Here is a 13964-nt window from a genome sequence, read left to right as displayed (position 1 = left end):
CTCAGACATGAAATCAATGTCATAAGGCCAGTAGCAGCATAATGAGTGGATTTAGGTACGATGATTCTAAGTGAAATAAGTCACACAGAAAAAGAAACTTATCATAAGATATCACTTATGAAGGTCCTGTAAACATGGCTATACATGAACTGAGGAAAGAGAACAGAGTCTCACATTGAGAAAACACTCTTATGACCGCTTAAGGGGGAAGGAGAGTTGGGATGATGCATAAAACCAGTGTGTGATATTAGCACATGTACCATTCCATGAAGCAAATACAGAATAGACAAAACCTACACCTTCCTCAGTGAACGGGACTCAAAACCCCAATTCCGAGCACAGGAATATATCTGACTAGTAAGAAACTTAAAACCTATATATTGATATGTCTCCATAAGGGAATCAAGTATGTCTAGACCGGCATAAACATGTCGGTGAAAATCAGCTCAACCCCATTATAAAAATGAATTTCAAAAACAAAACAAAAAAAACAGCGAAATTCTTACACAATTCCTTCAGGGGATCTGATGAAACCTGGAATGACCCCATCTGCAAAGACAGCTAGATGAGACATAAGGCTGGACACTTGGGGCTGAGAGGACTGGTGAGATTAGGTGAGAAAATGCAGACCCTTTAAAGCAGTAATGCATGCCACCCATTCCATGGGTCCCAACTCTCCAGGTAGAAGGGAATATCACTACAGTTATAACATGTATGGGAAACCTAGAGAATGGACACCATGTGATGGCAAAAGATTTCTAAAAGGCTCCTAATATTTCCCCTCCTTGTGCTCCAGTTTGGCTTTCCAACTGCTTTACTATCAATCTCCCAACTTGGAGAGTCAGCCCCTATAAGCTCCTGCTTCGCACAGTTTGCAAATTGTGCAGTGGATGAAAGGGAAGAGGGAGAACCAAACAGAGAGTAGCTGTAGGCATTTGGACGGACACATGTCACTCTATTTTCCCGTCTGGAAGGAAAAATTATCCAAAGCGTCAGCCTGCACCCCCGGAACCAGTATAGGTCCTGTAGCAAAATTGTGGATTTGTGGTCAGCTCACAAAAACACGAGTTGAAAATTGGAGCTGAGGGGCACAGCAATTCACGAACCTGCAGAGTTATAAAGGACAACTCTCTTCCAAAAATCTGTTGAGGGAAGGCAACGAAGCAGACTTGAAAATGAGGCAGAATTGCACAAAACATATTTCAAGTGGTAAATTCGAATCGCCTTTAAAGCACAGGGAAAGCGTAACAACTTCGACAATGATGCACTTGGCCAAAAAGGGCGTATGCATTTTCTGCTGAATATATCCAGGAGAAAATGAATACGCCCTTTTTGGCCAATCAAGCAAGCCCGCAATGCAAATCCACACTACAAAGAATTGTCACTTCCCACCGGTAAAAAGGGACATCTGAAAATCTGTAAAAACCAGAAAATAAAGACAGAGATAAAAAGAGAATGTTGCAATGTGATCCCAAGGGTCATGGAGGACTGTGATGACAAGGCCATGGAGCATTTTGCTGACAAAGGCATGGAGCATTGTGATGACAAGGTTCACGGAGCACTGTGATAACAAGCGTCACAGAGCATTGTGATTACAGGGGTCATGGAGCATTGGGATGACAAGGGCATGGATCATTTTGATGACAAGGGTTAAGGAGCATTTTGAAGACAAGAGTCCAGGATCACTGTGTTGTCAGGGGTCATGGAAGGTTGTGATGAGAGTGGTCATGGAGCATTGTGATGACAAGGGTCATGTAGAAGTGAGAAGAGAAGGTCATGGAGCTTTGGGATGAAAATGTTCATGGAGTATTGTGATGACTTGGGTCATGGAGCATTGTGATGACAAGGTCCTGGGGCATTGTAATGAGAAGACCATGGAGCATTGTGATGAGAAGTCTCATGGAGCATTCTGATGAAAATGTGCATGGAGAATTGTGATTACAGGGGTCTTGGAGCATTGTGATGACAACGCATGGTGCATTGTGATGACAAGTGTCATGGATCATTGTGCTGACAAAGGCATGGTGCATTGCGATGACAAGGATCACAGAGCATTGTGATGAAAAGCACATGGATCACTGTGATGCAAAATTCATGGAGCCTTGTCATGACAGGGTTCAAGGAGCATACTGATGACAAGTGTCAGCGAGCATTGTGATGGCAAGTGTATTGAGCATTGTGATGACAAAGGTCATGGAGTATTGTGAATAGAAGGCGATGGATAATTGTGATGATGTGCGTCATGGGGCGTTGTTATGACAAGTGCTATGGAAGATTGTGATCACAAAGGTTTGGATCATTGTGATGACAGAGGTCATGGAGCATTTTGATTTCATTTTGATGACAATAGCATGAAGCATTATCATGATGTGCATGGTGCATTGTGATGAAACGGTTCATGGAGCATTGAGATGAAAAGGGGCATTGAGCATTGTGATTACAGAGGTCTAGGGGAATTGTGATGACAAGGGCATGGAGCATCGTGAATGAGAACGCCATGGAGCATTCTGATGACATGCGTCATGGAGCTTTTTGATGGCAAGGACATGGAGCATTGTGATGACAAGGTTTATGGAGCCTTGTGATGACAAGGCCGTGGAACACTGTAATGGCAGGTGTCATGGAGCATTGTTATAACAGGGGTAATGGAGCATTTCGATGACAAGGGCATGGAGCATTGGTCTGAAAAGCTTCATGGTTTATTGTGATGACAGGGGGCATGGAGCATTGTGATGACAAGGGCACGGAACACTGTGATACATGGGTCATGGCAGATTGTAATGACAAGGGCATGGAGCATTGTGTTAAGAAGAGCATCGAGCATTGTGATGAAAAGCATCACAGAGCCTGTGATGACAAGGGCAAGGAACAATGTGATGAGAGTGTTCATGGAGCATTTTGATGACAAGGGCATGGAGCATTGTGATGCCAAGGGTCATGTAGCTTTTTGATGACAAAAGTCATGGAGCATTCTGATGACAAGCGCGTGGTGAACTGTGTATGAGAAGGGCAGGGATCATTGTGATGAAAGGGTCATGGAGTAATTTGATGAAAATTGTCATGGGACATTTTTATGACAGTGGTTATGGAACACTGTGATGTCAGGGGTCATGGAGGCTTATGATGAAAAAGGTCATGGAGCATTTTGATGACAGGGGTCCTGGAACATTTTGATGACAGGGGTGAGGGAGTATTGTGATGACTAGTGATGGAACTTCATGATATCAGTGGTGGGAGAGCATTTTGATGTGAAGTGCATGGAGCATTGTGATGACAAGTTTTATGGAGCACTGTGATGACACGGTTGTGGAGCATTGTGATGACAAGCGCATGGCGCATTGTGATGACACAGGTCATGGGGCCTTGTGCGGACAAGCACATGGAGCATTGTGAGGAATATTGTCATGGAGAATTGTGCTGACAAAGGCATGGAGCATTGTGATGACAAGGGACATAGAGCATTGTGATGAAAATTTCATGGAGCATTGTGGTGACAAAGATCACAGAGCCTTGTTTGACGAGGGCATGGACCATTGTGAGGACAAAGGTCATGAATCATTGTGATGACTGGAGTCACGGAGCATTGTGATGACAGGGGCCATGGAGCATTGTGATTACAAGGGCATGGAGCAATGTGATGACAGGGGCATGGAACATTGGTCTGACAAGTTTAATGGATTATTGTGATGACAGTGGGCATGGAGCATTGAGATGACAAGGGCATGGAGCATTGTGGTGACAAAGGTCACAGAGCCTTGTGTGATGAGGGCATGGACTATTGTGAGGACAAAGGTCATGAAGCATTGTGATGACTGGAGTCACGGAGCATTGTGATGAAAATTTCATGGAGCAATGTGGTGACATATTTCACAGAGCCTTTTGATGACGTGGGCATGGACCATTGTGATGTCAAAGTCCTGGAGCATTGTGATGAGAGGACCATGGAGCCTTGAGATGACAATTCTCATGGAGCATTCTGATGAAAAGGGGCATGGAGCATTGTGATTACCGGGGTATTGGATCCTTGTGATGAAAAGGCCATAGCACATGGTGATGGCAGGCGTCATGGAGCATGGTTATGACATGGGCAATAGAGCATTGTGATGACAAGGGCATCGAGCATTGGTCGTAAAAGTTTCATGGATTATTGTGATGAGAGTGGGGAAGGAGCATTGTGATGACATGGGCACGGAACACTGTGATACATGGGTTATGTAGGATTGTAACGACAAGGGCATTGAGTAATGTGATGAGAGGCTTCATGGAGCAATGTGATGACAAGAGCATGGAGCATTGTGATGACAAGGGTCATGGAGCATTTTGATGACAAGATTCCCAGATCATTGTGTTGTCAGGTGTCAAGGATAGCTGTGATGACTGTGGTCATGGAGTATTGTGATGACAGGGTCATGGAGCATTGTGATAAGAAGGTCATGGAGCATTGGGCTGAAAATATTCATGGAGTATTGTGATGACAGGGGTAATGGGGCATTGTGATGACAAGGGAATGGAGTATTGTGATGACAAGGTCCTGGGGCATTGTGATGAGAAAACCATGGAGACTTGTGATGACAAGTCTCATGGAGCATTCTGATGAAAAGGTGCATGGAGCATTGTGATTGCAGGGGTCTTGGAGCATTGTGATGAAAATGGTATGGATCATTGTGATGAAAAAGGCATGGAGCCTTGTCATGACAGGGTTCAAGGAGCATACTGATGACAAGTGTCAGGGAGCATTGTGATGACAAGTTTATTGAGCATTGTGTTGACAAAGGTCATGGAGCACTGTGATGAGAAGACCATGGATAAATGTGATGATGAGCGTCATGGGGCATTGTGATCACAAGTGTTATGGAACATTGTTATCACAAGGGTTTGGAGCATTTTGATGACAGAGGTCATGGAGCATATTGATTTCATTGTGATGACAATAGCATGAAGCATTATGATGATGGACATGGTGCATTGTGATGACAGGGTCATGGAGCAATTTGATGAAAAGTGTCATGGAACATTTTGATGAGAGTGGTTATGGAACATTGTGATGTCAGGGGTCTTGGAGAATTGTGATGAAAAGGGTGATGGAGCATTCTGATGACAGAGGATATGGAAAATTTTGATGTCAAGGGTCATGGAGCATTGTGATGACAAGTGCATGGAGCATTGTGATGACAATGTCATGTAGCATTTTGCTGACAAATGCATGGAGAATTGTGATGACAAGTGTCAGGAGCTCTGTGATGAGAAGCGTCAAGGAGCATTGTGATTACATGGGTCATGGAGCATTGGGATGTCAACCGCATGGAACATTCTGATGACAAGTGGCATGGATCATTTTGATGACTGTCGTCATGTAGCATTGTGATGACATGGGTCATGGAGTTTTGTGATGAGAAGGTCATGGGGCATTGGGATCAAAATGTTCATGGAGTACTGTGATAAAAGCGGTCATGGAGCATTGTGATGAGAAGGGAATGGAGCAATGTGATGAGAAGTTAATGGAGCATTGTGATGAGAGGGCCATGGAGCCTTTTGATGACAAGGTTCATGGAGGCTTGTGATGACAAGGCCGTTGAACATTGTGATGGCATTGGTCATGGAGCATTGTTATGACAAGCGTAATGGAGCATTGTGATGACAAGTGCATGGGGCATTGGTGTGAATATTTTCATGGATTATTGTGATGAGTGTGGTCATGGAACATTGTGATGAAAAGGGCACGGAACACTGTGGTACATAGACGATGCAGGATTGTAATGACAATGGCATGGAGCATTGTGATGAGAAGGGCATCGAGCATTGTGATGACAAGCGTCATGGAGATTTGGGATGAAAAGTGCGTGAAGCAATGTGATCAGAGGGTTCATGGAACATTGTGATGACAATGGAATGGAGCACTGTGATGCCAAGCGTCATGGACCTTTGTTATGACAAAGGTCATGGAGCATTTTGATGACAAGGGTGTGGTGCATTGTGATGAGAAGGACAGGGAGCATTGTGATGACAGGGTCATGGAGCAATTAGATGAAAAGTGTCATGGAACATATTGATGACAGGTGTTATAGAACATTGTGATGTCAGGGATCATGTAGCTTTGTGATGAAAAGGGTCATGGAGCATTTTGATTACAGGGGTTATGGAACATTGTGATGTCAGGAGTCATGGAGCATTGTGATGATAAGGGCATGTAGCATTGTGATGTGGAGGCAATGGAGCATTCTGATGACATGCGTCATGGAGCTTTGTGATGAAAAGGACATGGAGCATTGTGATTACAGGGGTCATAGAGCATTGCGATGAAAAGTGCATGGAGAATTGTGATGAAAATATCATGTAACATTGTGATAAGAAGTATCATGGAGCATTGTGTTGACAAGGACTTGGAGAATTGTGATGACATGACATATGGAGCATTGTGACCGCAAGACCGTGGAGCATTGTGATGAGAAGATCACGGATAATTGTGATGACGAACGTCATGGAGCACTGTAATGACAAGGGGCATGGAGCATTGTGATTACAGGGGTCTTGGAGCATTGTGATGACAAGTGCATGGAGCATTGTGATGAGAAGCCCTCGGAGCATTCTGATGACATGCGTCATGAATCTTTGTGACGACAAGGGCATGGAAAATTGTGCTTACAGGGTTCTTGGAGCACTGGGATGACAAGGGTCATGGAGCCTTGTATGACAATGCCATGGAACATTGTGATGGCAGGGGTCATTGTTATGACAGGGTTAATGGAGCATTGTGATGACAAGGGCATGGCATATTGGTCTGAAAATTTCATGGAATATTGTGATGGGATTCGGCATGGAGCATTGTGATGACTAGGGCACGGAACACTGTGACACATGTGTCATGGGGGATTGTAATGACAAGGGCATGGAGCATTGTGATGAGAAGAGTATCGAGCATTGTGATGACAAGCGTCATGGAACACTGTGCTGACAAGGGAATGGAGCAATGTGATTAGAGGTTTCATGTAGCATTGTGATGAAATGACATGGAGCATTGTGATGCCAAGGGTCATGGAGCTTTGTGATGACAAAGGTCATGGAGCATTTTGATGACAAAGTCGTGGTGCATTGTGATGAGAAGGGCAGGGAGCATTGTGATGACAGGGTCATGGAGCAAACTGATGAAAAGTGTCATGGAACATTTTGATGACAAGGGTTATGTAACATTTTGATGTCAGGGGTCAGGGAGCATTTTGATGAAAAGTGTCATGGAGCATTCTGATGAAAAGGTGCATGGAGAATTGTGATTACAGGGGTTCTGAAGCATTGTGATGACAAGGGCAAGGAGCATTGTGATGAGAAGGCAATGGAGCATTCTGATGACATGCGTCATGGAGCTTTGTGATGACAAGGACATGGAGCATTGGTGTGACAAAGGTCAGAGAGCCTTGTGTGACGAGGGAATGGACCATTGTGATGACAAAGGTCATGAAGCATTGTGATGACTGGAGTCACGGAGCATTGTGATTACAGGGGTCATTGAGCATTGTGATGACCAAGGTCATGAAGCATTGTGATGACTGGGGCATGGAACATTGGTCTGACAAGTTTCATGGATTGTTGTGATGACAAGTGCATGGAGCATTGCGATGAGAAGGGCATGGAACATTGTGATGACAAGGTCATGGAGTATTGTGAAGACAGTTGTCGGGGAGCATTGTGATGACATATGTAATTGTCCATTGTGATGAAAATGGCATGGAGCATTGTGATACCAAGTGTCATGGAGGATTGTGATGACAAAGGTAATGGAGCATTTTGATGACAAGGGCATGGAGCATTGTGATGAGAAGTCCTCGGAGCATTCTGATGACATGTGTCATGTATCTTTGTGATGACAAGGGCATGGAAAATTGTGATTACAGGGGTTTTGGATCACTGTGATGACAGGGGTCATGGAGCCTTGGATGAGAAGGCCGTGGAACATTGTGATGGCACGGTTCATGGAGCATTGTTATGACAGGGGTAATGGAGCATTGTGATGACAAGGGCATGGAACATTAGTCGGAAAATTTCATGGATTATTGTGATGAGATTCGGCATGGAGCATTGTGATGACTAGGGCACGGAACACTGTGATACATGTGTCATGGGGGATTGTAATGACAAGGGCATGGAGCATTGTGATGAGAAGAGTATCCAGCATTGTGATGACAAGCGTCATGGAGCATTCTGCTGACAAGGGCATGGAGCAATGTGATGAGGGGTTTCAGGTAGCATTGTGATGAAATGGCATGGAGCATTGTGATGCCAAGGGTCATGGAGTTTTGTGATGACAAAGGTCATGGAGCATTTTGATGACAAGGTCGTGGTGCATTGTGATGACTGAAATCACGGAGCATTGTGATGACAGTGGTCATGGAGCATTGTGATGTCAAGGTCATGGTGCATTGTGATGACAGGGGCATGGAACATTTGTCTGACAAGTTTCATGGATTATTGTGATGACAGTGGGCATGGCGCATTGTGATGACAAGGGCATGGAACATTGTGATGACAAGGTCATGGAGTATTGTGAAGACAGGTGTCAGGGAGCATTGTGATGATATATGTCATTGTCCCTTGTGATGACAATGGCATGGAGCTTTGGGATAAAAAGTGTCATGGAGGATTGTGATGACAAAGTTAATGGAGCATTTTGATGACAAGGGCTTGGGACACGGTGATGACAAGTGTCATGGCGCATTGTGATGAGAAGTGCATTGAGCATTGTGATAACAAGAGCCATTGAGAATTTTGATGACAACCTCGTGAAGCATTGTGATGACAAGCGCATGGAGCTTGCTATGACAGGGGTCATAGAGCATTGCAATGACAAGTTCAAGGAGAATTGTAATGACAAGATCATGTAACATTGTGATGAGAAGTGTCATGGAGCATTGTGATGACAAGGACCTGGAGAATTCTAATGAAAAGTTGCATGGAGCATTGTGATTACAAGGGTTTTGAAGCATTGGGATGACAAGGGCGTGGAGCATTGTGATGACAAGGCAATGGAGCATTCTGATGACATGCGTCATGGAGCTTTGTTATGACAAGCACATGGAGCATTGTGATTACAGGGGTCTTGGAGCATTGTGATGAAAATGGCATGGATCATTGTGATGACCAGCATCATGGGGCATTGTGATGAGAAGTGTTATGGAACATTTTGATCAGAAGGGTTTGGTGCATTGTGATGACAGTGGTCATTGAGCATTTTGATTTTATTGTGATGACAATAGCATGAAATATTATGGTGATGGGCACGGTTCATTGTGATGACAGGGTTCATGGAGCCTTGAGATGAAAAGGAGCATGGAGCATTGTAATTACAGTGGTGTTGGAACATTGTGATTACACGGGCATGGACCATTGTGATGAGAAGGCCATGGAACTTTCTGATGACATGCGTCATGGAGCTTTGTGATGACAAGGGCATGGAGCATTGTGATTACAGGGGTCTTGGAGCATTTTGATACCAAGTGTCACCGAGGCTTGTGATGACAAGGGAATGGGGCATTGGTCTGAAAAGTTTCATGGATTTTTGTGATGAGTATTGGCATGGAGCATTGTGATTACAAGGGCACGGAACACTGTGATACATCGATCATGCAGGATTGGAATGACAAGGCCATGGATCATTGTGATGAGAAGGGCATCGAGCATTGTGATTACAACCGTCATGGAGATTTGGATGACAAGTGCATGGAGCAATGTGATGAGAGGGATCATGGAGCATTGTGATGACAATGGAATGGAGCATTGTGATGCCAAGGGTCATGGACCTTTGTGATGACAAAGGTCATGGAGCATTTTGATGACAACGGCGTGGTGCATTGTGATGAGAAGGGCAGGGAGCATTGTGATGACAGGGTCATGGAACAATTTGATGAAAAGGGTCATGGAATATTTTGATGACAGAGGTTATAGAACATTGTGATGTCAGTGGTCATGGAGCTTTTTGATGAAAAGTGTCATGGAGCATTTTGATTACAGGGGTTATGGAAAATTGTGATGTCAGGTTTCATGGAGCATTGTGATGATAAGGGCATGTAGCATTGTGATGACAGGGGTCATGGAACATTGTGATGGCAGGTGTGAGGGAGTATTGTGATGACTAGTGATGGAACATTGTGATATCAGTGGTGAGAAAACATTTTGTCGAGAAGTGCATGGAGCATTGTGATGACAAGTTTTTTTTTTTTTTTTAATTTTTTTTTTAAATTTTTTATTAGTTTCTGCTTTATAGCAAAGTGAATCAGTCATACATATATATCTGTTCCCACATCCCTTCCCTCATGCATCTCCCTCCCTCGACCCTCCCCATCCCACCCTTCCAGGCGGTCACAAAGCACCGAGCTGATCTCCCTGTGTTCTGCAGCTGCTTCCCACTATCTATCTACCTTACGCTTCGTAGTGTATATATGTCCTTGCCTCTCTTTCGCTTTGTCACAGCTTACCCTTCCCCCTCCCCATATCCTCTAGTCCATTCTCAAGTAGGTCTGTGTCTTTATTCCCGTTTTACCCCTAGGTTCTTCCTGACATTTTTTTTTTAATTCCATACATATGTGTTAGCATACGGTATTTGTCTTTCTCTTTCTGACTTACTTCACTCTGTATGACAGACTCTGGGTCTATCCACCTCATTACAAATAGCTCAGTTTCGTTTCTTTTTATGGCTGAGTAATATTCCATTGTATATATGTGCCACATCTTCTTTATCCATTCATCCGTTGATGGACACTTAGGTTGTTTCCAGCTCCGGGCTATTGTGAATAGAGCTGCAATGAACATTTTGGTACACGTCTCTTTTTGAATTATGGTTTTCTCAGGGTATATGCCTAGTAGTGGGATTGCTGGATCATATGGTAGTTCTATTTTTAGTTTTTTAAGGAACCTCCATACTGTTCTCCATAGTGGCTGTACCAATTCACATTCCCACCAGCAGTGCAAGAGTGTTCCCTTTTCTCCACACCCTCTCCAGCATTTATTGTTTCTAGATTTCTTGATGATGGCCATTCTGACTGGTGTGAGATGATATCTCATTGTAGTTTTGATTTGCATTTCTCTAATGATTAATGATGTTGAGCATTCTTTCATGTGTTTGTTGGCAGTCTGTATATCTTCTTTGGAGAAATGCCTATTTAAGTCTTCTGCCCATTTTTGGATTGGGTTGTTTGTTTTTTTGCTATTGAGCTGCATGAGCTGTTTATAAATTGTGGAGATTAATCCTTTGTCAGTTGCTTCATTTGCAAATATTTTCTCCCATTCTGAGGGTTGTCTTTTGGTCTTGTTTATGGTTTCCTTTGCTGTGCAAAAGCTTTGAAGTTTCATTAGGTCCCATTTGTTTATCTTTGTTTTTAGTTCCATTTCTCTAGGAGGTGGGTCCAAAAGGATCTTGCTGTGATTTATGTCATAGAGTGTTCTACCTATGTTTTCCTCTAAGAGTTTGATAGTGTCTGGCCTTACATTTAGGTCTTTAATCCATTTTGAGCTTATTTTTGTGTATGGTGTTAGGGAATGATCTAGTCTCAAACTTTTACATGTCCCTGTCCAGTTTTCCCAGCACCACTTATTGAAGAGGCTATCCTTTCTCCACTGTACATTCCTGCCTCCTTTATCAAAGATAAGTTGGCCATATGTGCGTGGGTTTATCTCTGGGCTTTCTATCCTGATCCACTGATCTATCTTTCTGTTTTTATGCCAGTACCATACTGTCTTAATTACTGTAGCTTTGTAGTATAGTCTGAAGTCAGGGAGCCTGATTCCTCCAGCTCCGTTTTTCGTTCTCAAGATTGCTTTGGCTATTCGGGGTCTTTTGTTTTTCCAAACAAATTTTGAAATTTTTTGTTTTAGTTCTGTGAAAAATGCCAGTGGTAGTTTGATAGGGATTGCATTGAATCTGTAGATTGCTTTGGGTAGTAGAGTCATTTTCACTATATTGATTCTTCCAATCCAGGAGCATGGTATATCTCTCCATCTATTTGTATCATCTTTAATTTCTTTCATCAGTGTCTTATAATTTTCTGCATACAGGTCTTTTGTCTCCTTAGGTAGGTTTATTCCCAGATATTTTATTCTTTTTGTTGCAATGGTAAATGGGAGTGTTTTCTTGATTTCATTTTCAGATTTTTCATCATTAGTGTACAGGAATGCCAGAGATTTCTGTACGTTAATTATGTATCCTGCTACTTTACCAAATTCATTGATTAGCTCTAGTAGTTTTTCGGTAGCATCTTTAGGATTCTCTATGTATAGTATCATGTCATCTGCAAACAATGACAGCTTTACTTCTTCTTTTCCAATTTGGATTCCTTTTATTTCCTTTTCTTCTCTGATTGCTGTGGCTAAAACTTCCAAAACTATGTTGAATAAGAGTGGTGAGAGTGGGCAGCCTTGTCTTGTTCCTGATCTTAGTGGAAATGGTTTCAGTTTTTCACCATTGAGGACAATGTTGGCTGTGGGTTTGTCATATATGGCCTTTATTATATTGAGGAAAGTTCCCTCTATGCCTACTTTCTGCAGAGTTTTTATCATAAATGGGTGTTGAATTTTGTCGAAAGCTTTCTCTGCATCTATTGAGATGATCATATGGTTTTTCTCCTTCAACTTGTTAATATGGTGTATCACATTGATTGATTTGCGTATATTGAAGAATCCTTGCATTCCTGGAATAAACCCCACTTGATCATGGTGTATGATCCTTTTAATGCGCTGTTGGATTCTGTTTGCTAGTATTTTGTTGAGGATTTTTGCATCTATGTTCATCAGTGATATTGGCCTGTAGTTTTCTTTCTTTGTGACATCGTTGCCTGGTTTTGGTATCAAGGTGATGGTGGCCTCGTAGAATGAGTTTGGGAGTGTTCCTTCCTCTGATATTGTTTGGAAGAGTTTGAGAAGGATGGGTGTTAGCTCTTCTCTAAATGTTTGATAGAATTCGCCTGTGAAGCCATCTGGTCCTGGGCTTTTGTTTGTTGGAAGATTTTTAATCACAGTTTCAATTTCAGTGCTTGTGATTGGTCTATTCATATTTTCTATTTCTTCCTGAGTCAGTCTTGGTAGGTTGTGCATTTCTAAGAATTTGTCCATTTCTTCCAGGTTGTCCATTTTATTGGCATAGAGTTGCTTATAGTAATCTCTCAGGATCTTTTGTATTTCTGCAGTGTCAGTTGTTACTTCTCCTTTTTCATTTCTAATTCTATTGATTTGAGTCTTCTCCCTTCTTTTCTTGATGAGTCTGGCTAATGGTTTGTCAATTTTGTTTATCTTCTCAAAGAACCAGCTTTTAGTTTGGTTGATCTTTGCTATCGTTTCCTTCACTTCTTTTTCATTTATTTCTGATCTGATCTTTATGATTTCTTTCCTTCTGCTAACTTTGGGGGTTTTTTGTTCTTCTTTCTCTAATTGCTTTAGGTGCAGGGTCAGGTTGTTTACTCGAAATGTTTCCTGTTTCTTAAGGTGGGATTGTATTGCTATAAACGTCCCCCTTAGAACTGCTTTTGCTGCATCCCATAGGTTTTGGGTCGTCGTGTCTCCATTGTCATTTGTTTCTAGGTATTTTTTAATTTCCTCTTTGATTTCTTCAGTGATCACTTCGTTATTGAGTAGTGTATTGTTCAGCCTCCATGTGTTTGTAATTTTTACAGATCTTTTCCTGTAATTGATGTCTAGTCTCATAGCATTGTGGTCGGAAAAGATACTTGATACAATTTCAATTTTCTTAAATTTACCAAGGCTTGATTTGTGACCCAAGATATGATCTATCCTGGAGAATGTTCCATGAGCACTTGAGAAAAATGTGTATTCTGTTGTTTTTGGATGGAATGTCCTATAAATATCAACTAAGTCCATCTTGTTTAATGTATCATTTAAAGCTTGTGTTTCCTTAATTATTTTCATTTTGGATGATCTGTCCATTGGTGAAAGTGTGGTGTTAAAGTCCCCTACTATGATTGTGTTAC

Source organism: Hyperoodon ampullatus, assembly GCF_949752795.1.
Source record: "Hyperoodon ampullatus genome assembly, contig: SUPER_X_unloc_1, whole genome shotgun sequence".
NCBI lineage: Eukaryota > Metazoa > Chordata > Mammalia > Artiodactyla > Ziphiidae > Hyperoodon > Hyperoodon ampullatus.
This window is presented reverse-complemented; position numbering follows the sequence as displayed.